The sequence below is a fragment of the Chenopodium album genome, chromosome 6 (genome assembly GCF_948465745.1).
Source record: "Chenopodium album chromosome 6, dcCheAlbu1.1, whole genome shotgun sequence".
NCBI lineage: Eukaryota > Viridiplantae > Streptophyta > Magnoliopsida > Caryophyllales > Amaranthaceae > Chenopodium > Chenopodium album.
The window spans coordinates 3,363,304-3,381,893 of NC_137839.1; the positions used below are offsets into that span (position 1 = coordinate 3,363,304).

The window sequence follows — 18,590 nt, forward strand, 5'->3', positions numbered from 1 at the left end:
TTTGGATTAATCAACACCCTCAGGTATATTAGCAGTGCACAATTACCTACCTAGGATCGAATTAATAATGTCAATGTGTAATGTTAACGAGCATTTTTCCACAAATGTTCATCTTCACTCAACAGTCAATACCTTTAAAGTGCTTGTTAGTGCATTGTTTCATTACCTCTAAAGTTGACACAATCAAGAAACTTTGCTTAACACAATAGCAAAACAAGAGTAATTGTCTTATTAACCAACAATATTACTACACAGTTGAGCAATTTTAATAATAGAGAAATAGTTATATAGAGTACAAAACAATTTCAAAAGGCTTAGGGTATAATAAACAAAAAATTAAATTGCTGCCACTTGAATAGTCGATTATTTTGATACGAGCCGGTGGTGCTAACGCTATAAGCTACGTTTGTGTTGGAGTTGTTCTTTTTGGTGTCTTGATCACCCCTTGAACGCTTAAAGTTAAAATGCCGATTTGTTTCAGCTGCAAACAGTAAGGCCCCGAATGGGAGATCTAGATGAGGGGTACGTTCCAAGTTTTTTCCTCCAAAAGACAGCTGAACAGACAAGGCAGAAAAGTAATTAGAACCAATAAAACTGAATCATGAAGAAAGTAAGACTTCATTATTTTCACCTGATCGGCTGATCCCCATGCTACAATTTGAAGATGATGGCAGCTCCATAGTAGCACTGTAGCAGTATTTTGCTGGCAAATCAATACAGCACGCAACACTAGTATGGTGCCAAGTTTTGATCGAAGGTCAATAGAAATATACCGCTCTGCTATCATGGTGTGGTACAAAGCTGCAAAACCTCCTACCCCCCACTTTGCCTTGCCATGAGGGGAGAGGCTCTCTAGGGTAAAGTTGATATCTTAGCACAGTAGTAATAGCAACCCCACTTTGCCTTAAATATTACGTCACACGGAAACTAGTGGTAATACCTCTACCTCTGCCACCCCCTGAAACAATTATTTTTTATTTCAAAAAAGGGAGAAACGAGGCTCAGATTTGCCCTTCATCAGGCAATGAAAGACACTAATTAATCAATGGCAGCAAAACAAGCAAAACTCAAGTTAAGAGTTTCCATATGCTGCCCTGCCAAGCACATGCAACACCCTCCAGCCCTCCAGGCCTTTTCTTGTATCCTGATTACCGCAATCTTGTTCTTTTGACCTAAAGAAAATCAGTTCCACATCTAATTAAGCTCGTGCAAGTTCTGATAAGTTCAGTTCAGAAAAAAAAGACTAGACAAGTTAAAATTTTAGAGGTAAAAAGACATTCCTTTGGTCTTAAAATAGCCATCACAATTAGTTTTTCAAATGACACTATACTCACAAGATTCGTGTCTATCTTTGTCAACTGGAAACTCTCAAGTCAAGTTGATACAAAACTCAGCTTCGCCCTCTTATCCCATAAAATCCACACCTACATTTCAGGAAGCATTACATCAATTGTCATCACCAAAACTAACAAAAACAAAGCCTTGGTGTAAAAAATGGAAACATACCCCCTAAAAAAGAATAATTGTTTACAAGATGTTACCTTGAAAACCAAGGACATGTTAGGATATGAAAAGTTATAAAAAAAAAAACTCACTTGTAGAGCTTTGGAGTGAAAATCAGAAGGTTGTGTGTTTGATAGACAGGCTTCGATACACCTTTGATTGGGTGTAAGCTCAATACAAAGGCAGCAAACCAAGCAGAGTTGATGGGCTTTGTGCTGCCAAGCCAATAGCAGAAGCTTCCCCTTTCAATAATCAACCATTCTCTCCTTCCCAACATATAGTACTCAATTCTATTTTCAAAACTTACTCAATTAAAAATTCCAAAATCACATACATCAAACATTTCATGTCTTTTTATCAATATAATCTTCAAATAATATGCACTCAAAACAACAAACAATTAAAAGAATAATGTAAAATTGTAAAAGTAATACCAAAATTCAACAATGCAGCTTCTATTTTTTTGTTTATTCATTTAATCAAACAAGAGGCTCAGATCCACATTTCATCAAACAATCCGGTGGAGAATTTTGAGGTGGGAAAATCAACCATGGCGGCAAATCAATCATTGGGACAAATAATTTCCAAATTCCAACCAAACCAAACCAAACCACAAAACAAAAATAATACTACCTCCGTATCAAATTATTTGCAACTTTGGAATATTTAATCATTCTGCCAAGCCAATGGAAATAATTACCCAAAACCTCAAAAAATTCTCCAAACACAAATTAAAATTGACTACTTTGAATGGTTTACACTCATCACAGCCTCTAATGGTTGGTGATTTTTGGGGTTGGAAGATCAAGGAGCATGCAGTCAGCAGAGTTACACAGTCACAGCTCACAGCTCACATAGACAGATAAAGCAGCTAAGGTTCTAGCATCCGATGGTATGAGGACCGTTTTAATAGTATCCAGATAAATCACCGGCGAAAGACAACCATCGTAAACAATGGTCGTCTAAGGAGAGGGGCAAAACGGTCCTCGGGAAACTCCCATGACCTCTCCCTGCCTCATTCTTGGTATTATTTAACGATAAACCCTAGATTATGAAGCTGATTTTCACTAATTAAGAAAAAAAATCTTACCTCAGAAGCTCCTTCAATAGGAGAGAAAACTCACAAAGTCACAAACCCATTTCAATGGAGAATCCAGAGTACGCTTCAATGAAGGAGAGAGTGAGATATAGCTCAAAAAGGCGCTTCAATAGAGAATTCAGAGTACACTTCAATGAAGGAGGCTCAGATCCTCATTTCATCAAACACTCAGGTGGAAAATTTCGAGGTGGGAAATCAACCATGGCGGCAAATCAATCAAATTGAACCCAAATCATTTCCAACACCACAAATAAAATAAAATAAATGAGAAAAATACAAGCTAAGCATCATGTTAAAGACTAAGGGCCTGTTCTGATTTATTACGGAAAAGAATTGAACTGATTGGATTGGAGCTGAGCTGAAATGAAATTAAGCTGAATAGAACAGGCCCAAACTTTGATCTTTCTGCCAAGCCAAATGGAAAAATTTACCCAAAACCTCGAAAAAATTCTCCAAACCCAGATTAAATTTGACTACTTTGAACAGTTAAACTCATCATAGCCTCAAAAGATGGATAATTTGACTGTAACTCTGCATGCAGATTGCAGAGTTACAGTCACAGTTCACAGATAGACAGTTGGTTAGAGCTGAGGACAGTTTTCACGGTTGTTGGAGAAATCACCGGCAAAAAACGGCCACCACTAACGGCAATCGTTTTAGGAGAGGGGCAAAACAGTCCTCGGGAAACTCCCATAACCTCTCCCTGCCTCAATCTTAGTATTAAATCAACGATAAACCCTAGATTGTGAAATTGATATTTGATGATTACAAAAAAAAAAATTGGGGCCTGTTCTCATAGATTGAACTCAGCTGAACTCAACAGAGCTGAATTGAAATGAATATTTTATAAGAGAAGGAAATTAGGAGTTGAACTGAGCTGAGCTTCAATGGATTATAGAAATATCAGAAGTCGATTCAATGGAGTGCACTTCAATGGGAAATTGACATTCGATGATAACAAAAACATTATTACCTCAAATACTGCTTCAATGGAATGAGAGAAAGCTCAGAAGCCGCTTCAATGGAGAACCCGATTCAATGGAGAACTCAGAGTGAGCTTCAATGGAGGAGGCTCAGATCTGCATTTCATCGAACAATTTGGAGGAGAATTTTCAAGAAAGAGAAAATCAATTACACAAATGGCGGCAAACAAAACCCTAAAGTTGCTGCCAAACCAATTGGAAAAGAAAATCAATTTCCCAGAAAACCCAAATTGAATTTGATTACTTCAAACGATTCAATTTCTATTTTCAAAACTTTCTCAAATCAAAATTCCATGCATCAAACAGTTCATGTCTTTTTATCAATATAATCTTCACATCATATACTCACAAAACAACAAACAATTAAAAAAAATGTAAAATTGTAAAAGTATTACCAAATTTCAACACTGCAGCTTCCTTTTTATTTTTCGCAAACAAGAGGCTCAGATCCACATTTCATCAAACAATCCGGTGGGGAATTTTGAGGTGGGAAAATCAACCATGGCGGCAAATCAATCATATTGGGACAAATAATTTCCAACCAAACAAAACCAAACCATAAAACAAAAATTAATACTACCTCCGCATCATATTATTTGCAACTTCGGAATATTGATCTTTCTGCCAAGCCAATGGAAAAAATTACCCAAAACCTCAAAAATCCTCCAAAACCCAAATTAAATTTGACTACTTTGAATGGTTTACGCTCATCACAGCCTCTAATGGTTGGTGATTTTTGAGGTTGGAAGATCAAGGAGCATGCAGTCAGCAGAGTTACACAGTCCCAGCTCACAGAGACAGATAAAAGCAGCTAAGGTTCTGGCATCTGATGGTTTGAGGACCGTTTTAATAGTGTCCACATAAATCACCAGCGAAAGACAACCGTTGTAAGCAACGGTCCTCTAAGGAGAGGGGCAAAACGGTCCTCGGAAACTCCCATGACCTCTCCCTGCCCCATTCTTGGAATTAATCAACGATAAACCCTAGATTATGATGAAACTGATATTCGCTGATCAAGAAAAACATCTTACCTCATAAGCTCCTTCAATAGAGGAGAGAAAACTCACAAAGGGTCTATTCCGATTTACTTAAAACAACTGAACTGAAATACTGAACTGAACTGATATTAAGCTTAACAGAACAGCCTAAAGTCACAAGACTCACAACCAATTTCAATAGAGAATTCAGAGTACGCCTCAATCAAGGAGAGAGTGAGAGATAGCTCAAAAAGACGCTTTGATAGCAAATTCAGAGTACACTTCAATGAAGGAGGCTCAGACCCTCATTTCATCAAACAATCAGGTGGAAAATTTCGAGGTGGGAATTCAACCATGGCGGCAAATCAATCAAATCGAACCCATATCATTTCCAACTGAATCAACCCCACAAAATAAAATAAAATAAAATAAATGAGAAAAATACAAGCCAAGCATCATGTTGAATACTAAGGGCCTGTTCCGATTAACTGAAAACAACTGAACTGATTGAATTAGAGCTGAACTGAACTGAATTTAAGCTGGATAGAACAGGGCCCAACTTTGATCTTTCTGCCAAGCCAAATGGAAAAATTTACCCAAAACCTCAAAAAAATTCTCCGAACCCAGATTAAATTTGACTACTTTGAACAGTTAAACTCATCATAGCCTCTAAAGATTGATAATTTTTGGTGGTTAATATGATTAAGCTGCATGCAGACAGCAGAGTTACAGTCACAGTTTACAGACAGATAGACAGTTGGTTAGAGCTGAGGACAGTTTTAACGGTTGTCGGAGAAATCACCGGCAAAAAACGGCCGCCGTTAACGGTGGTCGTTGAAGGAGAGGGGCAAAACTGTCCTCGGGAAACTCCCATAACCTCTCCCTGCCTCAATCTTAGTATTAAATCAACGATAAACCCTAGATTATATTCGATGATTACAAAAAGAAAACAACTTAACCTCAGAAGCTGCTTCAATGGAAGATAGAAATATCAGAAGTAGATTCAATGGAGAACGTTGAGTGCGCTTCAATGGGAAATTGACAATCGATGATAACAAATACAATATTACCTCAGAAACTGCTTCAATGGAGTGAGAGAAAGCTCAGAAGCTGCTTCAATGGAGGAGGCTCAGATCTGCATGTCATCAAACAATTTGGGGGAGAATTTTCAAGAAAGAGATAATCAATTACACAAATGGCGGCAAACAAAACCCTAAAGTTGCTGCCAAACCAATTGGAAAAGAAAATCAATTTCCCAGAAAAACCCAGAAACCCAAATTGAAATTTGATTACTCTAAACGACTCAATTTCATCACTGCCTCAAAGGGTCCTTCATTTTTTTTTTTTTTTTTTTTTTTTTGAGGGTGAAAAGGGGAAGAAGAAGAAGAAGAGGTATATACTTGTAGTACGTAGTATGGAGTAGTATTTAAAAACGGAGTAATAATGAAGAAATACCAGATATATTTCCCGCTTTGAGGGCCGTTTTAGTGGTGGTCGGAGAAATCATCGGCTAAAGATGACCGCCGTATACGGTGGTGATCAAGAAAGAGGGGCAAAACGGTCCTCGGGAAACTCCCAAGCCTCTTACTGCCTCATTCAATCGTAAGAACACTAAATTTGCTCCCTTTCTGCTGTTTTAAAGAGAGGATTTGAAGTAATTGTCAATTTTACCCTCATGGTTTATGCTTTGGAGTGAAGGTATAATGAGGGCATTAATGTATTTTACTTCACTAGCTTTACTTCACCTGGGAAGCTTAATAATGTGGTTTTCCAATTTATTCAAGACAATATTTGGAAAAAGGTAAAGGGATGGAAAGGTAGTTTTCTTTCTCAAGTCGGTCGGGAAGTTCTTATCAAGTCTATTGCTCAAACTATCCCAACTTATGTCATACTCCGTACAATGTTTCGTGATCCCTGCTAGCATTTTTAATGAGGTGGAAAGATTATGTAGAAACTTTTTCTGGGGTCAAAAGTTAGTAATATCGGGAAGTAATATTAACACTAATCATGGTGTTCGATGATGTCCTTAGAATTAAACTCTACTATTGATTGAGTGAAATGGTGTATAAATTGTGCAAGGGCTTATACTAGAGGACTAGACTACTAAACACAACTCCGAGGCTTCTTATGAACACCAAGACTAGCAAGTAGCAACGTCAACAAGTAGTAATTTACGCTAATCATGTTATTTAATTATGTCCATATAAGAATAGTCCTAATGATGGGATAAAACGGTGCATAAAATTTGCTAGGCTACAAGGTACTAGATTACTATAGTATATGCTGCTCTGAGTTCTGAGCTGAGGCTTCTTGCAACTGCATGGTAGTTTGCGATAAGTTACACTAATAACTCCTCTTAGCAGCTAGCACATTTCATGATCCAAATATTGACATTTTAATGCACAAGCAGTAAGCATCCTAGAATATATTTAGAGGAGCTCGTATTGAGCAATTTGGACCTTTGGTTGACAGAATATTAAGCTGTGATATGTTATCTTACATCAAAAGGCAATCAGAATAAAATCAATGTAGTACTGCACTCCGCATCATTGTATACAACATAATCCTTGAGGAAAATTCTCAAGGATCTTAGAGAACAAAATGCAGCAAACTACATCAAAAAACCCTCCAATCTAACCCCCAACTTACATTACTAATAAAACTAATGTCAATACTCTGTAGCTCTTGAATCCAAGCTTGTTGATTACAAACTCTGTTCCCGCGGTATTAGTTGACTGGTACTTGAGCTATATGCTCCCGAGTCCCAATAGATCATAAAAGCACCGCCCATCAATATTGAAGGGTTGATATGATCTGCCAGCAAAACCTCAGAAAACCAAGGTAGGCTGAGATAGCCTTTTCTTTTACCGTTTCAGATCAGTATTTCACCTACAGCAACACAAGCAACAGGTAAATAAAACAAACAATCCAAAGAGGCAAATAACATCAACAGATGACAGCCAGCAGCAGCCAAGCACAACGATGTGTTGGATTATGCTTGGGCAACTACTGCTACATAATAGCTGGTTTATCAACAGACTCGTGATTTATCCCTACACGGCTACATGCTGAACCAAACAAATCTCCATGAGAGCACAAAAGTTTCAACTGTCAGACAAATAACAGGAAATAAAGACCAAAATTAATGAAGATCATCTTGATGAAGGGACAACAATCATATCACAACAGCCCACACTCCCACGGCTTTCCCACGCTGTTAAGATTATTAAAGTCCCAACATCTCCTCACACTATTATAATTTTTTTTTAATCACACGAAGGCTAAGATGGGAAGTTGATGCTACACTTTCATAGTTCCATAAGTGATTTAGATTTATTTTCTTTGTGCCAAATATTACCAGAGACATAATCTAGATTTTTATCTTACCCCCAATTTCCCTGCATTCTTCTATTGCAAATATACACTGCATGCAGCATGCATATACATATAATCCTACAAAACATAAACGCCCTGAAGATTCACTTTATAGACATAAGGAACAAAAGGTCAGTGCCACGGCTGAGCAAACAAACCTCATTTACTTGCAGCTGCCAATCCAATGGAAAACTCTCCTACCTTCATTATTCTTGTATCAGATGAAATCAACAAAGGCCACTACAAGTTAGTGGATTTACAGGGAGAGATTGTGGTGGCTGAGTAAAGTTAAGGCCAGTTCAAAGAGAGGAGAATGTATGGGCAATCGCCAGACCCAGTTACCTAGACTAGTCCCAAGAAAATGGAAACCTCTTAAACCGAGGCAACAAACTGTTTAACGCCTGGTTAAAAAAGCAGCACATTAAAATTGCTACCTATGTTGTTCACAAGAGCTCACAAAAAAGGGAGAAATTATTTAATGGACAAAGGCAACCAAATCCCACAAGAGAATAGGTAATCTGATACATCAGTGACCCTGATGACCGTTGAAAAATTTAAATGGCATTATCAGAGCAAGGCCCAAATTGAGTGACCAACAATCTAAACAGAATCATTGTGCACAGATTCAGGAGTATATATTGTGAAATTCGTGTGAAAAACGAAAATTTGAAAGAACCCGACCCTTCCTAAATCCTTGAAACTTGAACAATTTGTCAAAACATGACACTATACTGTAAATACAAACACAATTCTTGATCAACAAATACTAATGCAATCACTAACAAATCCTAAATCAATGAGCATCATCTCAAAAGACAAATATGGGGTATTAATTATCATTAGCTCCATCATCACTGATGACAAAATCAACATGCAAAATAATGACGAGGGCTGCAGTTGCCGCCTCTTCAACAAACCTCAACTTCTAATCACTAAGTGAATATTTTTCATCAAGCAATCAGCCTAAATACTAAACTACCTAAAGCCAGCAATTTGTTCGACAGGTACTTGTGCAAAGTGAAAATCCCAGCAATGTTATACAAAGGCCTGAAGTTCTCTTAATCTAGGATAAATAAGCATATATACTTTCAGACTGTCATATGAACACTTACAAGGCAGCAACTTATTCAAGTTCAACCACTGTCAAAGCTAATTTAGGCCCAATTTAGTAGATGCCAACTTATGATCTGCAAAATTATGTGAGCATTTTGTAACTGATATGCTTAATCAAGCATACCAATTACAAAATGCACACTGCACACATAATATGAATCTCGGTCGAATTTTTCACAATTTGATTTACAGAATCTCAATTACAGGTTGCCATTTAATCACTGCAATTGTCCACTCTAGTTCTGTTCATCAAATTCAAGCATAAAGAACCAAACTTTACCATCTAACTTTCAACTATTCAAAATACCCAACAACCTTAACCTCAAATTTGTCCATCTTAACATCTTCAAATCATTTGATTCTTTTGATCATGCTAAATACAGAGTACTGAACATAAAAGAAAAAAGAAACCATTTTGAAAAAGGAGGCTCAGATCGGCATAGCATCAAACAAACAATTTGGTGTGGCAAATCAAGCAAGGGAAAAATCAACAATGGCGGCAAACCAAACCTGAAAAGATGCGCAATTGAGGAGAGAGAAAATCTCAACCCAGCAACATGCAAAACTCCCATCAAATTGCTGCCAAGCCAAATGTCAAATTACCCAAAACAAGAAATGCCCACAAAAACCAAACTGAAAATTGATTACTATTAAACGATTAATTTATCATCACAGCCTCATTAATGGTACAATTACTGCTACTAGTACTACTACTGAATTTTTATTTTATTTTTATTTTCTTTTTGGGTTTTTGGATTGTTCTGAGGGCCGTTTTAATAATGGTGGTCGGAGAAATCACCGGCTAAAGATGACCGCCGTATACGGTGGTAATCAAGGGAGAGGGGCAAAACGGTCCTCGGGAAACTCCCAAGCCTCTTCCTGCCTCATTCAATCGTATGAACCCTAATTTTCCCCCAATTTGCTTATTTATAGAACCCAAGGAATTGTCTTTCACCTTTTGTATATTGTCCTTTTTGCCCTTATTCTTGGGGTCAATGAACATGAACAAAATGAGGGCATTAATGTCTTTCAAATTTCCTTGACCAGTTTTGTAGATTTCCAAAAGTAATTAAAACAAATGGTACAAATATTAAGCCCTTGTAAAATATAATGTTTTTTTTTTTCTTTTTAGTGTTTTGTGAAATATAATGATTGATTGGTGTAAAGTGTAATCCAATTAAAAGCATGCAAATGTTTAAAAATCTTTTTTAGCTTAACCTATCGTTGCATATACTACCTCCGATACATATTATTTACAATGATTAGACATTTTTCTTCTTTACTTTATGTCAAATCGTTGTAAATAATATGTAACGGAGGTGGTATATTTTCACCCGCCCGCATTTTATCAAGTTACACACATAATATGCATAAAAAGTTTATTTACTTTGTATATTGTATTGTTGCTTGGTGTCAGGTTTGATATGCTTCAATTAGCAATTACATTGGCTACAAAGAAAGAGTCACAAGAGTTGCAATTTTAGTAAAAACGGAGGAAATATTTAATCAATTAAGCACAAGGTTGAACAACTTTTAATCAATCTTCATTATCATTAATCAGCATACAATTAGCAATTACATTGGCTACAAAGAAAGAGTCACAGTAGTTGCAATTTTAGTAAAAACGGAGGAAATATTTAATCAATTAAGCACAAGGTTGAACAACTTTTAATCAATCTTCATTATCATTAATCAGCATAATTTCTTCAATCTTATACTCCATACATTATATAATAAAGCTTTGGTCTGTACATGATGCTAGAACATTCAATAATCACTATGGAGTTGTAACTTTTCAGTGCCCTACATAATTGTATCAGTAATGGTACAAACACTGAAGTTGCTTTTAAACCAGCAAGATACTTGATGCTGTCGCTTGTCACTTGATTGCACCGAGTCTCACAGAATGTGAGCCTCTTTTAACTGCCTACATAGTACATACTAATACCAGTAACAGTACAAATCTGAATTTGCCTTTGAACAAGCAAAACACTTGATGATGTCGCCTATCACTTGATTGCGCCAAGTCTTATAGTATGTGAGCCTGCAAAGTTATGATCAGCATCTTATCTCAAAGCCACCACTTGATCACAAATGTGGCTGCCCTGAAAGACAAGTTAAGAGGTCATAGCAGAAGTTCAGATTACCAGAGTGGTGGTATGTTGTCTATGTACACGGTAGTTTATATAATCCATAATTAGCCAAAAAAAACACAAGGGATTTCAAAGATCTTCAATGACCAGATTTAAGCATATTTTCGAAGCCATAATAATTAACAAGTTCATTCCAAGGCTTAAAACTCCACTGAGGTCAGAGGAGTACAAAGCATATTGGACTGATTACAGGAAGATTTATGGGGATTTTCACGATGAGCAAAAATTTACAGGGAATATCACATACAAAAAAACAGAGGGGGGGGGGGGGGGTCAAAGTGAGACTCATTTAGCAATTAATCACCAAAGTCCAAATCATTAACGATGACATAAATACACTATCAGACTAAGGCCTTCTCATACAAAATGATCAGTTCATCAAGCATTTGGGAAGCCTAGACTACCAAGCCAAAATTCATTGATAATGGATGCAAGAACACAAACAGCAGAACATGGGAGGTTTCCAAAACGCTTATTTGACGATGTTAATATCATCTTAATACAATAATGCAGAATTACCAAAGAAATTACATACTTACAAGTTACAATGAGCATCTTAAGCATTTGTAGAATCACCAAAATACGAACTTCCCTACCATATACAACAACAACAAAGCCAATCAACTTCTTCATCTATTACAGAAATCATAACAATTCAATCATTATAGTTTCTAAATGTCAACAAAAAACAACATAATTAACTGAAGCAGGGTACCGTCTGGTTCTTACCTTAACACCTTCCTGCTAGAGTTGAACATCTCTCATTTTATGATCAGCCAATTGAACAATAACATCCATCAAAATATTCACACAAGCACACATTGTTACATAAGCATACAGAGAGAGAAATTCAACCTTCATTAGATATCAGGAAGGGACCCAAAGTCTAAATAAAGTAACATTCTATAATTAAGAGGCTCATAATTAGGAGTATATTGAAGTACAAAAAATGGAATCTTTGAAGCCTTTAAAATAACCCGGTCATTCACAAATGAACCCAAGGTAGATCCATTACTTTGAATACTCAATACTAATACTGATATAGCTCAGTTGTTGACTGAATGCCTGGTGAGAGCAAAGATCTAAAACTTACATCATACAATATGAAACTTTATACTGCAGGTGAGATACAAGCATAAAGGAGACCTGGGATTCAACTGCTGCTCAGAAGCAACCTCATCAAGGCCCTTTATAATGGACGGATGAATAATTTTCCCATTTAATCCTCCCAAAACTTAAACCACAAAAATAATGCAAAACTAAGTAATATGCATTACCTTGTCAGCAATGCTAGCTTCCATTTTTCCCCCTCTGGATCTAGAGCTGTTTGGTTTTTTTTTTTTTTATTTAGGAGGCTCAGAACCACATTTCATCAAACAATTTGGTTGAGGATTTCAAGGTGGGTAAATTAACCATGGCGGCAAATCAAGCAAATTGGGTCCAGAAAAATTCCAAATGAACCAAACAAAGCCTAAGAAACAACCACAACACACAAAACACCCATCATTTGATTGATGCCAAGCCAAATGGAAATTTACCAAACAATTCAAAATATTCTCCAAACCAAAATTGATTGACTACTTTGAACGGTTTACACTCATCACAGCCTCTTAAGGTTGATGATAATTGTTGGGTAAGAAGATAAAAGATGCAGGCAGACAACAGTTACAGAGTCGCATCTCACAGAGACAGATAAGGCAGTTAAGGTTCTGGCGTGCGCCAGTTTGAGGGCCGTTTTTGCTGTGGTCAGAGAAATCACCGGCTAAAGATGACCGCCACCTACAGTGGTCGTCTAGGGAGAGGGGCAAAACGGCCCTCAGGAAACTCCCATGGCCTCTCCTTGCCTCATTCTTGGTATTCCTAATTTCCTTCTCTCATAAACAATTAATTTCAGCTCTATTCAGTTCAATTGTTTGCAGTAAATCAGAACAGGCCCTTAGTAACAAAGTTTTGCTTTGATAAATACGAGTGGGAAAGGGGTAGCTTTTAATTATAATAAATGGATCGTTCAAAAATTGTATGAATACACATACAAATTTTTAGAAAGCTCAGATCATACACCTTTGATTAACCATGACGGCAAGCCAACCCAAGCAAAGCTTGTGGGCTTTGGACTGCCAAGCCAATAGCAAATGCTTGCTCCCCTTCAATACAACTAGGCAACTACTCCATAGCTCCCTCAGATGGATTTCCTGTTTGCTTTTACACAGTCAACAAGACACCTTTGACGATTAAATCTTTAGTTACGTAGTGTAAAAATGATAAATACAAATACACAATGAAACTAATCAAACAAGATACCATATGATTATGGTCCCCCTAATATTGGTAGGAATTAATGATCGATGTTTGTGAAGTTTGACTTCAGAAAAAGCATGACATAATCCAACACGTGATTGAGTATATTAACTTTTAGAAATGGAATAATCACTGCCTTCTAAATAACTAACTTATCCACAAATAATCGGTTAAGCACTGCCTACTAATAATACTGATATAGCTCAGTTGGTGAGGGGCAAAGACCTAAAATGTACATCATACAACATAAGAATGAAGGATACTTCAATATGAAACTTTACAATGCAGACAAGGTAACAAGCAGAAAGGAGACCTGGGATCCAACCACTTCTTAAAAGCAGGCTTATCAAGGCCCTCTTTAAGGATGCATCAATAATCTTCACGTCTAATCCTCCCAAAATACAAAACCAAAAAAGTAATGCAGAACTGAGTATTATATACAAAGTACATTACCTTGTCAACAATTCTAGCTTCCAAATTTGTTTCCCCTGTATGTGGAGCAGGATTAGGTTATTGTGTTTTCAACTCTTTTTTTTCCTTTTTTTTTTCTTTTTCCAGGAGGCTCAGATCCACATTTCATCTAACAATTTGGTGATGAATTTCGAGGTGGAAAAATCAACCATGGCGGCAAACAAAAATAGATGGGTCCAGAATATTTCAGATGAAACAAATAGAGCCCAAAGACACAACTGCAACAACAAAAGACCCATCATTTGATGAGAGTGAGGGATAGCACAAGTGGTTAGAGCTTTCCTAAGAGATCCTAGGATCGATTCTCATCACCCGCCCTTGTGGCTCTCTAAACATCAAAAATAAAAAGACCCATCATTGATTGCTGCCAAGCCAAAGGGAAATTAACCAAACAACTCAAAAAAATTCTCCAAACCCAAATTGATTGACTACTTTGAATGGTTTACTCATCACAGCCTCTAGTGATTGATAAAGTTTGTAGGGTAAAAAGATAACGATGTGTGCAGACTGCAGAGTTCCACAGTCACAGCTCAAACAGACAGATAAGACGGTTAAGTTTCTGGCACTCTACAGTTAAGTTTCTAGCACTTGACAGTTTGAGAGCCGTTTTTACAGTGGTTGGAGAAATCACCGGCAAAAGATGACCACCGCTGATGGCGGTCGTCAAAGGAGAGGGGAAAAACGGCCCTTGGGAAACTCCCATGGCATCTCCTGCCTCATTCTTGATAAACCGTAAAGACTGATATATGCAGGCCCGTCCCTGAGCTAAAGCAGGAGAGGCAGCTGCACTGGGCAAGGAAGTAAAGGTCCATTTTCATAGTTCCATCCTACAATAAAGGGTTACAAACAACAGCTTGCAACACATTAGCAACCAAATTTGACTCAATTATCAAATACGGCTCCAAGAATCACATCAAATTCTTCTTGCTTAATTATATCAACATCGCATATAGCAAGATTCTTGCAATGAATCGATCATTATAATCTTTCATAACTTCAGTAATAATAACCAATAGTTCAATAATCCACCTTAGAAGAACCCCAAATTGACTATATCAATCAATCAAGCCGAAATCCCAAATTGACTATACTGACAATTAAATTAACACTAGATTGTGAAATTCATATTCATGGGCTTGCATGTTCATCATAAGGCCATTTAGGGGTGATCAGAGAAATCACTGGCTAACGATGACTGGTGGTCATCAAGAGAGAGTGGCAAACGGTCCTTAAGAAACTCCCACGGCCTCTCCCAGCCTCAATCTTACACCAATTATATTGTTGAACAAAGATCCTGAAAAACAAATGCAACAAATATCAAAACTGCAGCTATTATATTACTCAACCAGTCATTGTACAATTTAACATAGTCCATAAACATAACTTCTGATACAATTAACATGCCCAATATCATCTATAAAAGTACCAGCCTTTACAATCTAAAATCAACAATGCAGAATTACCCTACCATCTCATCACCAAAATTCACCAATTCAAGAATCGAGAATCCAAAAACTTAACTTCAAAATTCTATTCACCTAAAACTGTGCAAATGACACTAATATCATGTAGCAACAAAAGTACAACTATCACAGGCCAAAACCAAGACTTTCTCAAATCAAAATTTTAAAATCACATGCATTCATGCAATCCAATATATCATGTCTTTTCATCATATATAATCTTCACATCATATTCCCACAATTCAAGCAACAACAATAAAAAAATCAGAATAGTAAAGTAGTACCTTTTCAACAATGCAGCTTCCAATTCTTTATTTTTATTTTTTTATTTTTTTTTTTTTCTTACTAAAAGGAGGCTCAGATCCACATTTCATCAAACAATCAGGTCGAGAATTTTGAGGTGGGGTAATCAACCATGGCGGCAAATTGCGCCCAAATGATTACAAACCAAACCAAAACACAAAACAAAAACAAAACAAAACAACAGTCTGATTTGCAATATCATGAAGATAAACTTGTATTATCTCTTCTTCTTCTTCTTTTTTTCTGCCAAGCCAAATGGAAAAATTAGCCAAAACCCTCAAAAAAATTCTCAAAACCCAGATTAAATTTGACTACTTTGAACGATTTTCTTTCATCACAGCCTCTAATGATTGATGATTAGCAAAGGGTGAGATGAGAAGATTAACATGCATGCACATACTGCAGAGTTACTGTCACAACTTACAGAAACAGATAAAGACAGTTTGGGTTTCCGCATTCGACGGCTTGAGGACCGTTTTAAAAGTGGTCGGAGAAATCACCGGCAAAAGACGACCGCCGTCAAGGAGAGGGGCAAAACGGTCCTCGGGAAACTCCCATGGCCTCTCCCTGCCTCATTCTTGGTTGGTACTTGGTAAACATGAAAGAGGTAAAGTGGTAAACATGATGCTTGTGCTTTGTGCTGCTTTTTTTGACATGATGCTTGTGCTTTGTGCTGCTTTTTTTGTGTGTGTGTTTAGAGAGCCACAAGGGCGGGGTGAGAATCGATCCCAGGATTTCCTAGGCGGAAGGAAAGCTCTAACCACTTAAATTATCCCTTACTCTCTTAGTATAGTGTTTTTAGTGTATGTAAAGTTGTAAACCTATAGCTGTTGTAAATGGACATTTTTGTCCCTTGAGTTTGGTTGTGTGAGAAAAGTATGATAAGGACATTATCTCCTGTCTATTTCCTTGTTTGGTCTTCTCTAATGGCTTTTCATTTTTTCAGCTTTAATGTGAGCAATTTGAACTAATAATGTAACAACTTCACTCGTATAAATTACAGTAAGATTTTGACCTCATAACTAGGGTGCAAAGCTCGATTTCCATTATAAGGTTTTTCGTTGTGGGCAATTATTTTCTCATTCTTCTCCAAAGCTGCCCTGGCTTTTAAAGCTAAGCAGACTTTTGTATAATGATAACATTCAGTGGCGGATCTAGCCTTGGTCCTGCTAGGTCACGTGACCTAGCAGGAAAAAAAAAAAAAAAAATTTTTTTTTTTTTTTTTTTAAATGGCACCTATTAGAAAATAAGATATAAGCGTTATTTTTGGTTATAAGTTAGCAATACAATCTTGTAGCTTAGTGGTTGGAGGGATTGGGACAAAGCCCAATTAGCAAGGCCCTAGCCACACAAGTCTTGAGTTCGAGCCCTATTACTTGTAATTTTTGTATTCCTTTTATCTTTTTGTTTTTTTGTTTTTGTTTTTTTTTTTTTTTTGGAATTCCTTTTATCTTTTTGTTTTTTTGTTTTTTTGTTTTTTTTTCCTTCCTATGTTATGGTTATGTGATTTATTGATTTTCATGTGATTATTTCAATTTTTTCCTTCTTTTTTCATTTAATTCATTGTAGTAGCATTAGCTAGAAATAGAATATTTTTTTTTTTTTGGTTTTCCTTTTGAAATGATAATGAACTTATGATATTTGATTATCATGTGATTAATTTGATTATCCTTCAATGTTGTTATGTTTTGTGTTGTTGAGACATTACATTAAGTGGTTTTTCTAATTTGTGTTGTATATATTATGTTTGTATAATTAAATTGGGTATTGTGACTTAATTGGCTATAATATTCTAAAACCACTTGGGTAGAATAGATAAGTTGCAAAAAGATTGAATTAATCTATTTTTGACAATATTGGATTTTGTAATTAAATTGAAATTGTGACTTAATTTTCATAAAAAACATATGATATAACAAGTTTCTTTAGTCCCAAACATCCTCCTCCACAAACTCATCGTCTATCACAAAATTCATCCACCTCCGATATGCGGTCGATGAGTGATGATCGATATAGGTGACAGTGACCCAGCACCTTAAAAATCCTGGATCCGCCACTGATAACATTGTAATCAACCAACAATCCTAAAAAAAAGCGGTAGCTACATTATAAGAATGTGTAATACAGTAGTATAACAAATTTAAAAATGAAACAATATACAATCCCCTTGATGATCAAGGTTATCCATTCATGCTGTACAAAAATGAACATAAATAATATCACCATCTTGAACATTATTTCAATTAAAAAAAAAAAAAAAATCCTCCGTACTGCACACCTCTGAGGTTGCTAAGGTAGTAGAGGTCATGCCCAAGGGTGCCCACGACAAATTAAGGACAACTATTCTAAGGTCACCTCTCTGTAAATTTGACTATCCCACAAATATCAGTATAATTAAGCTATGGCTGGTGAAAGGCCTCGCTCTAGTCTGATGTGATCCCTGGGAAAGTTCCCATTGCAAGGTGATTCTTTCATGTTATGATGGTGCAACAACTAACTGTCACTTTCTGAGCATGCAACTGAGGATTGTTCACTTGAGCTCGTCTGAAGTTTCCACGCCCAGTTGAAAACCATAACAGGAAATGGCAGAATTCTTTCATGACCACTTGATGTCTTGACCAGCATCAAGCTTCTAAAGCTATCCAAAACAACCAAATTGCAACTTCCTTTGCTTCAAGGACCATTCAAGTGTTCATCTCAATCTAATGTTCATAGCCTGGAAAACATAAACAGGTACTATACAGAATAGCAAATTTTTAAACATTCGATGATATGCAAAAACATGCTGTTAATATCAAGAGATCTCACATTAGATTAAGCAAACAGAAGCAATCACTTCAAATATCAGCCAA

The 18,590-nt window shown here is 36.5% G+C and overlaps 2 long non-coding RNA genes across 6 annotated transcripts; both read right to left on the minus strand.

Annotated features, from left to right (window-relative positions):
- Positions 1 to 206: 206 nt before the first annotated feature.
- LOC145635597 (uncharacterized) lies at positions 207 to 6,183 on the minus strand. 5 transcript variants are annotated; one of them, XR_014113865.1, is made up of 5 exons: positions 3,981 to 6,183; positions 1,596 to 3,681; positions 1,335 to 1,424; positions 632 to 1,172; positions 207 to 554 (listed from the first exon to the last, which is right to left on the minus strand). It is a non-coding gene; the product is annotated as an uncharacterized LOC145635597 (long non-coding RNA). The 5 variants fall into 5 exon arrangements; XR_014113863.1 differs by lacking the exon at positions 3,981 to 6,183 and having other exon boundaries at positions 1,596 to 1,793; positions 3,576 to 3,970; XR_014113864.1 differs by lacking the exon at positions 3,981 to 6,183 and having other exon boundaries at positions 1,596 to 1,718; positions 2,594 to 3,970.
- A 4,540-nt stretch (positions 6,184 to 10,723) lies between these two features.
- LOC145635598 (uncharacterized) lies at positions 10,724 to 16,387 on the minus strand. Its single transcript, XR_014113866.1, has 5 exons — positions 16,163 to 16,387; positions 15,720 to 15,981; positions 15,155 to 15,266; positions 11,743 to 13,425; positions 10,724 to 11,155 (listed from the first exon to the last, which is right to left on the minus strand). It is a non-coding gene; the product is annotated as an uncharacterized LOC145635598 (long non-coding RNA).
- Between the last annotated feature and the right edge of the window lie 2,203 nt (positions 16,388 to 18,590).